Here is a 14544-nt window from a genome sequence, read left to right as displayed (position 1 = left end):
GTCACAGTCCCAGGATCCTGGGATCAAGCTCCACATCGGGCTCCCTGCTCAGCAGGAAGTCTGCTTCTCCCTCTCCCACTCCCCCTGCTTGTGTTCCCTCTCTCGCTGTGTCTCCCTCTGTCAAAAAAATAAATAAAATCTTTAAAAAAAAAAATAAATAAAATAAAAAATGGATTTTTTGGGGGGACACCTGGGTGGCTCAGTTGGTTAAGCGTCTGCCTTCAGCTCAGGTCATGATCCCAGGATCCTGGGATCAAGTCCTGCATCGGGCTCCTTGCTCAGCGGGGAACCTGTGTCTCCCTCTGCCTGCTGCTCTCTCTCCGACAAAAAATAAAATCTTAAAAAACTTTTTTAAAATAAATAAATAAATAAGATGCCAGAATCTAGCCCTGAACTTTCATCCTGTTAATAGGGGATTGTTGAACTGTTAAGAAAAGTTAGCTATTGGGAAAGTTATCTCCTCTAATTAAGTTAAAGTACCTCTATAGTTATCTTTTTCTACACATTGTGAAGGTAGGTTAAACGTGACAAATAAGAATTTATAACCAAACACTAGAGGATGGAGGGGAATTTCCAATTTGCCCAATACAACACTGTTTTGAGAGGCTTTTACCTGCCTGCAGTGGATAGTAGCACCAGGACATTTGACCTAGGATTGTTCATCTTTCAAGATAATTGCACCTGTTATTGCACCTAAGAGGAATAGATGTCCAATTATTATTATTATTATTTTTTAAGAATAAGAATGGCTTTGCCCTTTAGGACAAATCATTAGCAATTTTAGGTCTAACTTTTTAACTACAAAAATTCATCTCTATCTTTTTTCCTTCTCTTCACAATCGAAGTTCAGGAGCTGTTTTGCAGATTTATATTTATACCAAAGAGGAAGAGACCTAATTAAGCCAAACATTTACGTGAGCATTTACTATGTCCTAGGTATTAATGCAAGCACTATGTATTTATCTCAGGCAGACAAAGTGAAACACTGTCTTTCTGGGGCTCGCATTCTAACAGGGTGAGGGGATTCTAAATACTTAAACTACAGTAAGTGCAGGATAAATCCAGTAAGAGCTGGATAAAAGGTACATGGAATTATAAAGAACAACGGACTGTTTGGAAAAACACCAGAGAAAGCTTCACAGAGGAAAAACACTTGAACTGAAGGATGCATTCACAAGGGGGAGAGAGAGACAAAGTACTTCATGAAGAGATGATCACATAAAAAGAAGGTCTGAGAGAACAAAGTAGGTTTGGGGAAATGACAGTAGTAGAAATATGGGTGTGGAAGCAAAAGAAGGTGCAACTGAATCTTTGGAAAACAGGCAGAGCTAGATCACAGGGCCTTGTTCGCCATCCTAAGGAACAAGGACTCTTCCATTAAAGCATTTCTAGCAAGATCAGATTCACATTTTAGTAAAATCACTTTGAAGGATACCGATGAATTTGAAAGGGTAAGATTATAGCCAGGGTAAGCATGGAGGCCACTACACAGTTATATATAATACTTCATTTATTTGGCAAATATTCAGGGTGACTGACTACTCCATGCCAGGCCTGAAGTAGTAGTAGGCATGATGAAGAGCAGGCAGACCAAGAAATAAAAAGGTGAAAATGGACATTACTAGGGACATAATGGACACGTGCTGTTAAAGGACTGAGGGTGGTTTCTGACAAGCTGAGACCATACTGGTTTTAGTTTGTATCCCATTTTTTAGTTAATGTACAAGCATTTTCCGATATCATTACAAACTAGAATAACTTTGGGGAAAAAAAACACTTTCTGGTAATACATGACTGTTGCAGAAAATCCATCTGTAAGCCTACAATCCAAAAAGACCCAGTGAAACCATTCTACTACTTTACTTTCTTTACCTATCTTTTTTTTTTTAAAGCTTATTTATTTTTAAGAGGGGGAGGGGCAGGGGCAGAGGCAGATTCTTAAGCAGGCTCCACCCCCACAGCAGAGCCCAACCTGGGGCTTGATCTCACGATCCTCAGATTATGACCCGAGCCAAAATCAGAGTCGGAGGCTTAATCGACTGAGCTACCCAGGTGTCCCTCTTTACCCATTTCTACGATAACACTTATGCAAAAGTCCCACAAAATTTTAACTCTATTTTTGTTACCATTTCTTTGTAGTAATACTTTGAAATGATTCTTTGCAAATAATTTTAATGGCTGTTATTCATGGATTTACCCTAATTAGACTGTTGAAAATATATATATTATATATAATATACACATTTGTTTACTTCTAAGACTAAAACAGGAGTTGAGATACATGAATGATTCCCAAATAATAGCCCAAAATGAATTCTGGACAATTTTTCATTATTCCACAGCAAAATGAGAACAATGTGACAAGTTTTTCAAAATGACAATTTAATCTTTAAAACCACATACAAAAGTCAGAGTCACGTGGGTGGCTCAGTTGGTTAAGCATCTAACTTCAGCTCAGGTAGTGGTCTCAGGGCCTGATCCCAGGACCCCACATAGCAGGGAAGAGTCTGCTTGTCCCTCCGTGCCCTGCCCCCCCAACCCCGTTCATGCTCACTTGCACTCGCTCTCTCAAAATCTTTAAAAAAACAAAAAAACAAAAAACCCCATATGTCCTTGTTTGCTGTTAGTAACTATTTTAGAACCAAATGTTGCATACACTGTCACTATTTGAAGAACTAAAACTGGCAACTATGTTTATTATCCATATTATCATTTGATTCATTCAAGAAATCCCAAAGTCTGCAAACCAATGGATTTGAATAGCTCTAAAACCTGCCAACTCTTTAGTTTGTCTCTCATATATACCAAATCTGATACATTCTATCAAAAAAAAACAAACAAAAAACCCACACAAGAGTTTAATTGCTTTGTTGATTCATATCCTAGAGATCTACATGAACATTCATTTTATTTGATTTGTCCTAAACCCTTGAAGTTATCCTGTTCTCAAACAACAGCTCTGTATTGTTTGAACAGGAATATGAGCCTTTCCCATCTTAACTATTCTATGCTATCAAGGCTCCTGTGAGACACAAGACCTAGACTGTGAGGTCCCTGATTTAGAGGGAACAAATCTAACCTGCTTGTTGGGAAGCTAGCTAGTCACTGACAGCTACTAATACACAAGGGAGTTACCCACACACCTTGACAAAGACTGTTTATTATGATTAATAATTACCCTGTTCTTTTTAAAAATTTTTTATTTGTCAGAGAGAGAGAGCACAAGCAGGGGGGAGCGGCAGGAGAGCAGAAGCAGCAGACTCCCTATTGAGCAGGGAGCCTGATGGGGGACTCGATCCCAGGACCCTGGGATCATGACCTGAGCCAAAGGCAGATACTTAACCGACTGAGCCACCCAGGCGTCCCAACAATTACCCTGTTCTTATAAGCACCTTTTCCCCAAGTAGCTCAAAGCCTTCTGGTACACAATGCCTCCTTGATGCACAGTAACAGCAGAATGAGCAAGAAAAGTAAGGTCTGCCAGTGAGACTGACTATAAAGAGCATGAATAATCAGACTCTAAATACTGAAAAATACTTTCAAATTCATAGCTTTTTCAAAATTTTTATTTTTAAGTTCAAATATAATTAACATACAGGGTTATGTTAATTTCAGGCGTACAAAAAGCCATAGCTTTAAGTCCACATGGCCTGTGATGTCAAACCTCTTCCTACTCCTCTCTCCAAAGAGAGCCAATACCCTACACTTACCTTCATATGAACGTTATAATAGAGCCCAACGTTTAAGAAAAAAAAAAGTTCACTGGTTTGGCTTTAATTATTGAGTTCTAAAATACCAAATTTTATGACAGTTGCAAAGCTATACTTTTCACTGAGAATTCTCTTTCCAGAATATTAAATGAAAACTTCATGCATAATGCTTAACTGTCTTCTCCCCATCTCAAGCATTGCCCCATGACTTGATTTTTGTAATCTTGTTCCTTCATTTTACTTTGCTAATTCATATTTAGAATATTTTAAAATTTTCACACAAATTAGTTATTTCATAAAAATGCATGGCATGGAAAAACCGTTCCAGTTTATTTACCAATGTAAAATTAATTCCAGGGAACATAGGACTTGTTTGACTGTTTTAGAAATGGAAAATATAACCTAGGTATTTAATTTTGGGGGAATGCATGATAGCAAGGATTGGAGGGGGCAGTTTATGCATAGAAAACCAAGCATCTACTTCTCTTCCACAAATAACTGATTTTACCAAGTACCTGTATGGACCACTTAACCATGAGTTTGAAGAGTTTAACCTTAAACTACACATTTTGATCTATGCCTCCAATTAAACTACTCTTAAGAGTTTATCCTTGAACATAATTTTCCCATTTGGCTGATAGAAAAAAGGCAGAGATACACAGAAACAATTGTATGTCATAGCTATTAAGGTCTTATGAGCATTTGATTTTTACAACATAAACCTCACTCTAGTACTTTCAGTGTTTTGTTTTTAGTTTCTGAGAAAGCTATTTGGACCTAAAGCTATCAACTAGGAAGTAATCTACATAAACGCAACTTAAGAGATCAGTTTACTTTGCAGCTTAATACAAGAAAAGTTTGAGTCTTGGTTTCCCTCTCAATTTAACTATGCTAACTTCTGGTCATCTTTACAGAGGCTGAGCACTTTTCTAATACCAAACTTTGATGGGTCAGCGATAAATAAAAAAAACTCATTCTTGGGCGCCTGGGTGGCTCAGTTGGTTAAGCGACTGCCTTCGGCTCAGGTCATGATCCTGGAGTCCCGGGATCGAGTCCCACATCGGGCTCCCTGCTCAGCAGGGGGTCTGCTTCTCCCTCTGCCCTCTTCCCTCTCGTGCTGTCTCTCATTCTTTCTCTCTCAAATAAATAAATAAAATATTAAAAAAAAAAAAAAAACAAACTCATTCTTGCCTCCAGAGGCAAGGATAACAAATTTATTTTTTTTTAATTTTATTTTTAAGTAAACTCTACACTCAATATGGGGCCCAAACCTACAACCTCAAGATCAAGGGGCATATGTTCCACTCCACTGACTGAGCAGGGATAACAAATTTAGAGGACTCTGATACACATGTATTTACAGAAGAGTATACACTGTTACATTAACTACAGAAATGGTATAGTTGTTGATCAAGAGAGACGTCTGTAGAGTAGGAGTAGAGAAAAATGGAAGAGGGCAGTAAAAATAGGAACCAAAAATTAGCTACTTTATGTTAATGCTTACCCAGGAGAGATCAAGACACAGGATATAAAAAGTATTGAAAATAAAAATGAATTGAGGCACCTGGGTGGCTCAGTTGGCTAAGTGTATTTCTGCTCCGGTCGTGATCCTGAGATAGCGCAGTGTCAGGCACCCTGCTCAGCAGGGAGTCTGTTTGTCCCTGTGTCCCTCCCCCCAACCCCTCACTCTTCCTCTCAAAATCTTTTAAAAAATGGACTTATTTAACATAAACATTAAATAAAGGATTCATATAGAAATGAAAGAAAGGATCAAATGTGAAACACCTAGGTAGATAAAGTACTGAAATCTAAGTTATCTTGATGGATACTAATTTCCTCATTTGTAAAGAGGGCTAAATAAAAAATCCATCTCTTCTATCACTAGAAACTAATTGCTGGGGCGCCTGGATGGCTCACTCAGTTAAGCGTCAGACTTTTTTTTTTTTTTAAGATTTTATTTATTTATTTGACAGAGAGAGACACAGTGAGAGAGGGAACACAAGTAGGGGGAGTGGGAGAAGGAGAAGCAGGCTTCCCCGGGAGCAGGGAGCCCGATGTGGGGCTCGATCCCAGGGCCCTGGGATCATGACCTGAGCCGAAGGCAGACGCTTAACGACTGAGCCACCCAGGCGTCCCTAAGCGTCAGACTCTTAATTTCGGCTCAGGTCATGATCTCAGGGTCCTGAGAGAGAGCCCTGCGTCAGGCTCCGAACTGGGCATGGAGCCTGCTTAAGGTTCTCTCTCTCCCTCTGCCCCTCTCTCTGCCCACTCACGCCCCCCCAAAACCAAAAAACTAACTGCTGTTAAGATACACCATAAAAGAAAAAATGCAAGTTCAGCTGACATACATTAAGTATAAATGGTATTCATTCTTAGTTAGCTCTGACCTTTAATTATATGTCAACATTTAAAAAATAGGAAGAGAGGGGCGCCTGGGTGACTCAGTCGTTAAGTGTCTGCCTTTGGCTCAGGTCATGGTCCCAGGGTCCTGGGATCGAGCCCCACATCCGGCTCCCTGCTCAGCAGGAAGTCTGCTTCTCCCTCTCCCACTCCCCCGCTTGTGTTCCCTCTCTCTCTGTGTCTCTCTCTGTCAAATAAATAAAATCTTTTTTAAAAAATTAAAAAAAAAAAATAGGAATAGGTATCTAATATAGCTGCATTCCACCCCCCCCAGCGTTTTGAACACACAATATAAATATACACACAAACCAGACACTTGATATAAAAGCACTGTTAAGTCAAACTTTGCTTTTCGAAATGTTTAACTGTTGGAGCCAAGAACCTTCAGAAAAAAAGATATTGGCTATAATAAGAATATTTAGCTCACCCAGGAAACCATATTTGGTGACATCTCACATGAAACAAGGGCTTAGGCATATCTTTAAAAAAAATAAAAATAAGAAAAATCTTACTGAAACTTGTTTTAGTTTCACACAGGTGTTATATTTGGGGCAGACTTCTTTTGTGAAGTAGAAAAACTATCCTGTCAAGTACCAGTAAGGCTTGATAAAACCATGCATGGAAGATGGGCATTTTTAAACTTTATTAAAAGTTTACTATAGCTCATGGTTGGATCAAAATGTATAATATGGAGGTGGTGCCTGGGTGGCTCAGTCTATTGAGTGCCCAAGTCTTTGTTTCAGCTGGGGTCATGAGATCGAGCCCAGTGCCAGGCTCCTCATTCAGTGGGGAGTCTGCTTGTCCCTCTCCCTGCCCTCCACTGCTGCTCCAACGTGCGTGTTCTAAAATAAATAAATTAAAAAAGGGGCACCTGGGTGGCTCAGTTGTTAAGCGTCTGCCTTCGGCTCAGGTCATGATCTCACGGTCTTGGGATCGAGCCCCGCATCGGGCTCCCTGCTCAGCAGGAAGCCTGCTTCTCCCTCTCCCACTCCCCCTGCTTGTGTTCCCTCTCTAGCTGTGTCTCTGTCAAATAAATAAAAAAATCTTTAAAAAAATAAATTAATTAATTTATTAAAAAAAAAAAAGATTGTCTCACTCCTTCTCCCCCACACCTCCCTCTTATGGAAAAAAAAAAAAGTGTAATATAGAAATTTGCCCAGGCAGGAAATATTAATTCTAAAAAAACGTTGTCATGTACAGAATTTATACGTTATGTATTTACATAGTTAAAAATGCCAATGATGACAGCGTTTTTCCTTCTCAATGTCCTAATTTAAGTGGGTACGCATAAATTGTTTCTGCTTTCTAATGGGTGTACTCCCAGATCTATAAATGGATAAATTCTTCTGAAATATACACTGTAAAATGGTGAGAACATGAACGTTACCTGGGAATTACGAGAACTGTCTATATAAGACTATTTTCAAATCACAATCACAACTTTCTTACAGCAGTAGTTTTATATCGCCAGATAATGTAATGTTTAACAATAACCTCTTGGTCATACAAGGGTAGCATTTATCTGTTACAACAATGATTGTAAGGATTTCTGCTGATGGCCAAATGTGTATATGTTGTCCTAAAGCCATAAAAAATGCACTTGGCATGGGCATAATGAATTTAAGATGTACAAACATGAACAAAAATACTAACCTGAAATTTGAAGCATCCTAATAAATTCTTTTGAGTCTTAGAATTTTAATAAGGAAAGCAGGTGTCAAGATGTATTTCCTGATGCAGGAGCAAAATTACCAGTTCTGGCTTTTGTTATACAGGTAGACACAGGTTGCCTGTGCTACATGGATTCTCAGCATAAAAGTTAAAATGCCAAAAATCTCTTAAATCCATGTTTATTAGTAGCTATCAATTATCATCTAATGCTGTCAGGCACTAAGCTACACATTTGCCGGTAATTAAACAATTTACAGATGAAGCAAGTCAATCAAGAACATGTAGGTTGTAGAGGCATCTGGCTGGCTCGGGGGAGCATGCGACTCTTGATCTTGGGGTTGTGAGTTCTACCCCATGCTGGGTGTGGAGACTACTGAAAAATCTTTAAAAAAAAAAAAAAACAAAAAACCCAAACAAAAAACACACAGATTGTAACAGGTGAGCATGAACAGGAAAGGAAGTCATCAGACTTGCTCATACTTGCTTTCTCATTCCCGCTTTTTACGTCCAACTAGGAAGAAAAAAAAATACTTTTAAACCAAATACTTTTTCTAACCCTAATCCCACCTAAAAGTGAGATAAAATTAGGAATGAAACTGATAAACCTAGTTATATGAGACTTTTAATAATGGTCTACTTTTCAATTTGGAATTAGTTGGCAATAGCTGAGTCCCAGGCCCTATTCTGAGACTTTATGCCAGTCATTTCCCTCTTTGAGACGACTTCACCTACACGTTATGACCAATGGCTGGTTCCCACTGTCTTTCTGATAAACTTTAATGTTTTTAGATAAAGAGGAAACCTATTCCTCCAGTTTAGTCTTAACCCTAGTATTCAGATTTTTCATGAAGGAAGGCTATGGTAAGGTAAGCCACTCCTTCCTGAAGAAAACTTATTTTTTAAGTTTATTTAAGTAATCTCCACCCAATGCAGGGCTCAAACTCAACAACCCCAAGATCAAGAGTCACATGCTTTCCAACTGAGCCAGCAGACACCTCAAAAACTTTAGATATGCAAGAAATGGCATTTCCCTCCCACATTCTGTAGCTGAAACCTGAAAAGGCAGCAAAAATAGTCATTATTCTCAAGTTCACATGATAACAATAATATGGTAGTATACGCAATCTCTCCTCTGTCCTAAACACAACTTGTCTGACCACATCTGTGCAAGATATTCTGTGGCTACTCTCTTTATTCCCATACTCTCACTTTATGGCAAGTTAAAGGGCAAATAGGAGTAAAAAAGGATAAGATGATGCTCAACATTGCTCGGCATCAGGGAAATCCAAATCAAAACCTCAATGAGATACCACCTCACACCAGTCAGAATGGCTAAAATTAACAAGTCAGGAAACGACAGCTGTTGGCAGGGATGCGGAGAAAGGGGAATCCTCCTACACTGTTGGTGGGAATGCAAGTTGGTGCAGCCACTCTGAAGAACAGTATGGAGGTTCCTCAAAAAGTTGAAAATAAAGCTACCATACGACCCAGGAATTGCACTACTGGGTATTTACCCCAAAGATAGAAATGTAGGGATCCGAAGGGGTACGTGCACCCCAATGTTTATAGCAGCAATGTCCACAATAGTCAAACTATGGAAAGAGCCAAGATGTCCATCGACAGATGAATGGATAAAGAAGATGCGGTATATACATACGTACAATGGAATATTATGCAGCCATCAAAAGGAATGAAATCTTGCCATTTGCAACGACGTGGATGGAAGTGGAGGGTATTATGCTGAGCGAAATAAGTCAATCAGAGAAAGACATGTATCATATGACCTCACTGATATGAGGAATTCTTAATCTCAGGAAACAAACAGGGTTGCTGGAGTGGTGGGGGGTAGGAGGGATGGGGTGGCTGGGTGACACTGGGGAGGGTATGTGCTATGGTGAGCGCTATGAATTGTGTCAGACTGTTGAATTGCAGACCTGTACCTCTGAAACAAATAATACATGTTAAAAAAAAAAAAGATAGCAGGAAGGGAAAAATGACGGGGGGGAGATCGGAGGGGGAGACGAACGATGAGAGACTATGGACTCTGAGAAACAAACGGGAGGGTTCTAGAGGGGAGGGGGGTGGGGGGATGGGTTAGCCTGGTGATGGGTATTAAAGAGGGCACATACTGAATGGAGCACTGGGTGTTATGCACAAACAATGAATCATGGAACACTACATCAAAAACTAATGATGTAATGTATGGTGATTAACATAATAAAATTTAAAAAAACACAATTTTCCTTAAACTATATTTTCAAATGAAAAAAAAGGATAAGATGATACATCAAATGGATGATTGAAGAATCCTTTAAAAATTAAATGAATCCTTTTTGGGAGCGAGGGGATTCACTAGCAGTTAAAGATTTTGAGTGCTTAAATTATGACTTTCCAACAACTTCTCTTTACTCTCGCTAAACTAGTGTAAGTGACCCAGTACAACTTACCTTACTAATTTAAAACAAAAACTCTTGTTACTCCTAAATCCTTAATTCCATCTGTTATATCCTCACTTATTAAGCAGTGATCTTTCCTTTCTTTGAGGTTAACCGTTAGCAACAAACCAACCTATACAAAAAGAAATGGAAGTGGCATTAAAACTGAGCTAAATTTAAAAACGTAGAAATAAAGGTTGGGAGAAACTAGCAAGTAAACATTTAAACAGACATAAATGCTTCAGAAGTTCTAATCACCAAGTAGTTTATCTTGCCAACCTAACTGAAAATGTAAGGGCTGGTAATTATGTTTTGTGCGTCTTAAATACGGTAGGAATGCCAATTATTTTATTCAAATTAGAGCTGGAGTTCCAATCTGTCCCAGGAACAAAGCAATCAGAGGGGAAAACCAGATTATAGTTTTAATTTGAAACACAAATATCAATATACTTTGGGAGGGGCACTCTTAAAAATACTTTTGAAGATAAGGAACATTAAAGTGACATAATCTTAGAATAAATTTCTATATAATTTAACTCGATTTAAATTTTAGTTGTATGAAATATCATTTACTCTAGGTCGACGACCAGTTTATTAGGAAGAGTACTGTTTAAGAGATAGTTGTTCAGTGAAGGTATATTCTGTACCTCAAAAAGACAAGGCTGACCATACTGCTGTTCTGTGGTGTACTTACAACAAAGGAACGAAAAAAAACCCCAAATCCAATTTTGTTTTATAATACAAATACAAGATAAACTCTGCATACTTCAATGCTTACTTATGGCAAACAGAGGCACTGAATGGAAAAGGCCATAAAATACTTTTAAGAAAACAAAACACAATCACACACTCTAAATAGGACAAGCAGAGTGGGGAAACTAGATACATTCAGAAATTTTATTCTGTAAATTACCACTCACTAGGAGCAAAGAAAGGACCTCCAATAAATTTCTCAGCTCTTCTTCACTGGCTCCATTTTTACATTTGATATTAAAGTTTACAATCCACAATGAATATTAAAGAGCCCATTTTCTACATCTACTGTTAAATCATTCCAGAGAACAGTACGGTGGGCTCTGTAAGCTTTTGCTAGCTTCCTATTTGCTTCATTCAGGTGGAAGAATACTATTAGTTTCTCTATTTTCCAGACCAAACTCCGTACTTAAAGATGTTTCCAACTTGAACAGTTAACAGGGAGACTATAGGCCTGATCTTTTTTTTTTTTTAAGATTTTATCTGAGAGACCCCAGCCAAAGGCAGACGCTTAACAGACTGAGCCACCCAGGCACCCCCCTTTTCTTTTTTAAAGACTGATTGAGAGAGAAAGAGATAGCGAGTGCGTGAGTGTGCTCTCGTACAGGGGGAGGGGCGGCTCAATCCCACGACCCTGAGATCATGACCTGAGCCGAACCCAAGAAGCCATACTACTCAATGACGCTCAACCGACTAAGCCACCCAGGCACCCCTAGGCCTGATCTTTTTGAATAGCAGAAGGCAGTTAACTTTCAAAATGTTTTTTGAATACTCAGGAATAAACCTATCTTTTTCTTAAGAATCAAGTTGATTCAAGGTATCCACAACCTTGGAAATTTTTGAGGATCTTTCCAAATATGAATTTCAGGTTTAGTGTTAACATAAATAACACCTTGCCCAGGAAGAACGAGATAGCATTAAACTCATTTTTCAGGAAATTAAACTAATCAAGTGGTATCTTTAACCATAACATTTTAAGGTATATTTAATGGTTTAAGTTCAATTCTCAGACATAAATCTTTTCATTCTACACGTAGACAACACTAAAGTCGGGTGGGGCAGAGGAAAATTCCACATAAAAATAAAATCCAGTGAAGTCCCATATAATTTCGAGTATTTTCTTACTTTGAACTTGAGCTTCAAAACATAGACAATCACTATTCAAAAATACCCCAAAAGCTTTAACAGCAGACAAAAGGGTCACCAATGTTTATAAAGCTCAAATATGACCCTTAGAATTGAGGAGGGGCGCCTGGGTGGCTCAGTGGGTTAAGCGACTGCCTTCGGCTCAGGTCATGATCCTGGAGTCCCTGAATCGAGTCCACATTGGGCTCCCTGCTCAGCGAGGAGCCTGTTTCTCTCTCTAACCCTTCCCCCTCTCATGTACTCTCATTCTCGCTCTCTCAAATAAATAAATATAATCTTAAAAAAAAAAAATTCTTATTGAGGAGCTTCATTTAACATGCAATTTTAATCAGCCCTATTATTGGAATGCCAATCTCATGATACATAGAACACATGTAGGTACCACAGGCTGGCACATGGACACTTATAAATTACAGAAAGAAAAATGACAAAAACTAAACTCAAGGGCACAAAAAATTGGGTCCTCTAGTATCAGAGCAAGCAGTACTAAATACTTTGATAAGCCCCAAACACATCAAGGAATTATAAACCCAAATAATCATTGGTGTTTATACACTGAAGTTTGTAGGTTAAAATGTCCTCTAGATTTGAGAAATACGATGTTGAAAAATAAGGCCAGTTTTTCCCTTCCCATTTTTCTGGAGGCAGAAGTATCCCATCAGCAGTCCCCTGTCTCCTCTCTTAGGTAAGTCAAAGGGGAGAAAACCTGGCCTGTGAGCCTCCTAATCTACTTCATTTCCTCATCAAACCCTGGTGGGTCAAATGTGTTTTTGAAAAAGTATGAAAGCTATGTTTTACAGTTTGCACTACAGTTTATTAGTAGAGTGTTATCCACCTAAACACACACACACACACACACACACACACAAAACTTGTACACCTGAATGCCAACCAAGCACTGGGCTGGGTCATTATGTAAAGAATGGATCCTATGACTTGGGAGCAAGAATTTGTAAGTTTCAGGAGGCAAAGTCTCAAGTTACCCAGGAGTGGGAAGAAGTACTTCCGGTGGTGTGGACAAAGACACAAACTATGGAACAGCTCTACCTATGTATTTTATCCATTAGGGGATGTCTGCCGCCTGAAGCCGATTATAAAACTTCCAATTATACCAGCGATCATGATTTGAATAAAAAATATAGGAAGGCTGGGGGTGGTATGGTTTACTCAAATAATGAAAGAGCATGAGAAGCAAAAATTTTTTGAGGGAATGGTTGAACAAAGTTCTCTGGAATCTAGTACCATGCTCAGTATTTTTTACGGGAGTTTAGGAAGCCTGTGGGCCCCCTTGTATACCTTAACATTGCATTAACAGATGAGATAAAAATTGAGGCTTTACTGGAGTCATAGGCACAGATGAAATTGCCCAGAGAGAACATATAACGCAAGAAAGTAGTCAAAGAAATAATTCCAAGTATTTAAAACGCCACAGGAATGTGGCAAAAGAAAAACTAGAGCTCAAGATTTGGCAATTAGGAATAATGTGGACATGCTGACCAAAAAGACAAAAACAAGGATGTTTCTACTAGCTTGAAAAATGGCCTCTCTTCCTTATTAAGGCAGAGTGAAGCTAGGAAGACTATGAAAATTACCTTAAAAACGTGACTTCATATTTAGTCCCTTTTTCCTGAGCCAAAATAAAAGTTGCTATGACAGTGGGGCACCTGGGTGGCTCAGTCGGTTAAGCGTCTGCCTTCAGCTCAGGTCATGATCCCAGGGTCCTGGGATCGAGCCCCGCATTGGGCTCCCTGCTCAGCAGGAAGCCTGCTTCTCCCTCTCCCACTCCCCCTGCTTGTGTTCCGTTTCTTGCTGTGTCTCTGTCAGATAAATAAATAAAATCTTAAAAAAAAAAAAAGTTGCTATGACAGTTAAGGGAGACACAACTTATATGTGACAAACAAATCCTCGAAGTTAAAGATGCCCATTTTCTAATCACAATGCACCAAAACAAAAAAAACTCTGAACTCTAAACTCTTTGTACTACTTATATTTACACTTTAGTTACAGGCTTTTCAGTTCGTATTGTTACTTCATTGAAAAAGAAAGCCACAAAAACTAGCAAGGGTTTAAGTATAAACAAATGAATAAAAAATCTTGTTTTCAAACTACCAAGTCTACAACTAACACTAAAGGAAGTAACATAACCTTGACCTGAGTTAAACCCATCTTTTCAGGTCCAGCAAACGTTTCCTCCTAGCACGAGGTGCGTTCTGTCAAAAAGCAAGCCATGTTTCCGTGCAAATGTCTTTGTTGTGTGTAACTCCCGGCTCTCAACACCACCTAAGGCGAGAAGCCTTTGGAATTTTCACTAGTTAATGGCTACTATGCTTGTTTGGCTAAGTGGGAATAATCAAAAACAAAACTAGTATTTATTACAGAATCTACCAATATAGGCTACTTAAAAACTTTCCAACTAAAGACCGTCAACT

At 38.8% G+C, this 14544-nt stretch overlaps 1 protein-coding gene across 8 annotated transcripts in view; it reads right to left on the bottom strand.

The window, feature by feature from the left end:
- Positions 1-14544, bottom strand: part of LOC118519800 (uncharacterized) — a 46803-nt gene that overhangs the window by 29983 nt on the left and 2276 nt on the right. Inside the window, exon 4 of one of the 8 annotated variants that reach the window (XR_013443088.1) lies at positions 2366-13930. The exons of the other annotated variants lie outside the window; for them this stretch is intronic. The gene's annotated coding sequence lies outside the window, so the exon portion shown is untranslated. Of the gene's footprint in view, positions 1-2365; positions 13931-14544 lie in introns of those variants that run through there. 8 annotated transcript variants of the gene reach the window in all.

This window comes from Halichoerus grypus, chromosome 12 (genome assembly GCF_964656455.1).
Source record: "Halichoerus grypus chromosome 12, mHalGry1.hap1.1, whole genome shotgun sequence".
Classification (NCBI taxonomy): domain Eukaryota; kingdom Metazoa; phylum Chordata; class Mammalia; order Carnivora; family Phocidae; genus Halichoerus; species Halichoerus grypus.
The sequence above is the reverse complement of the archived record's forward strand: the minus strand, read 5'-3'. Positions and strand labels throughout refer to the sequence as shown.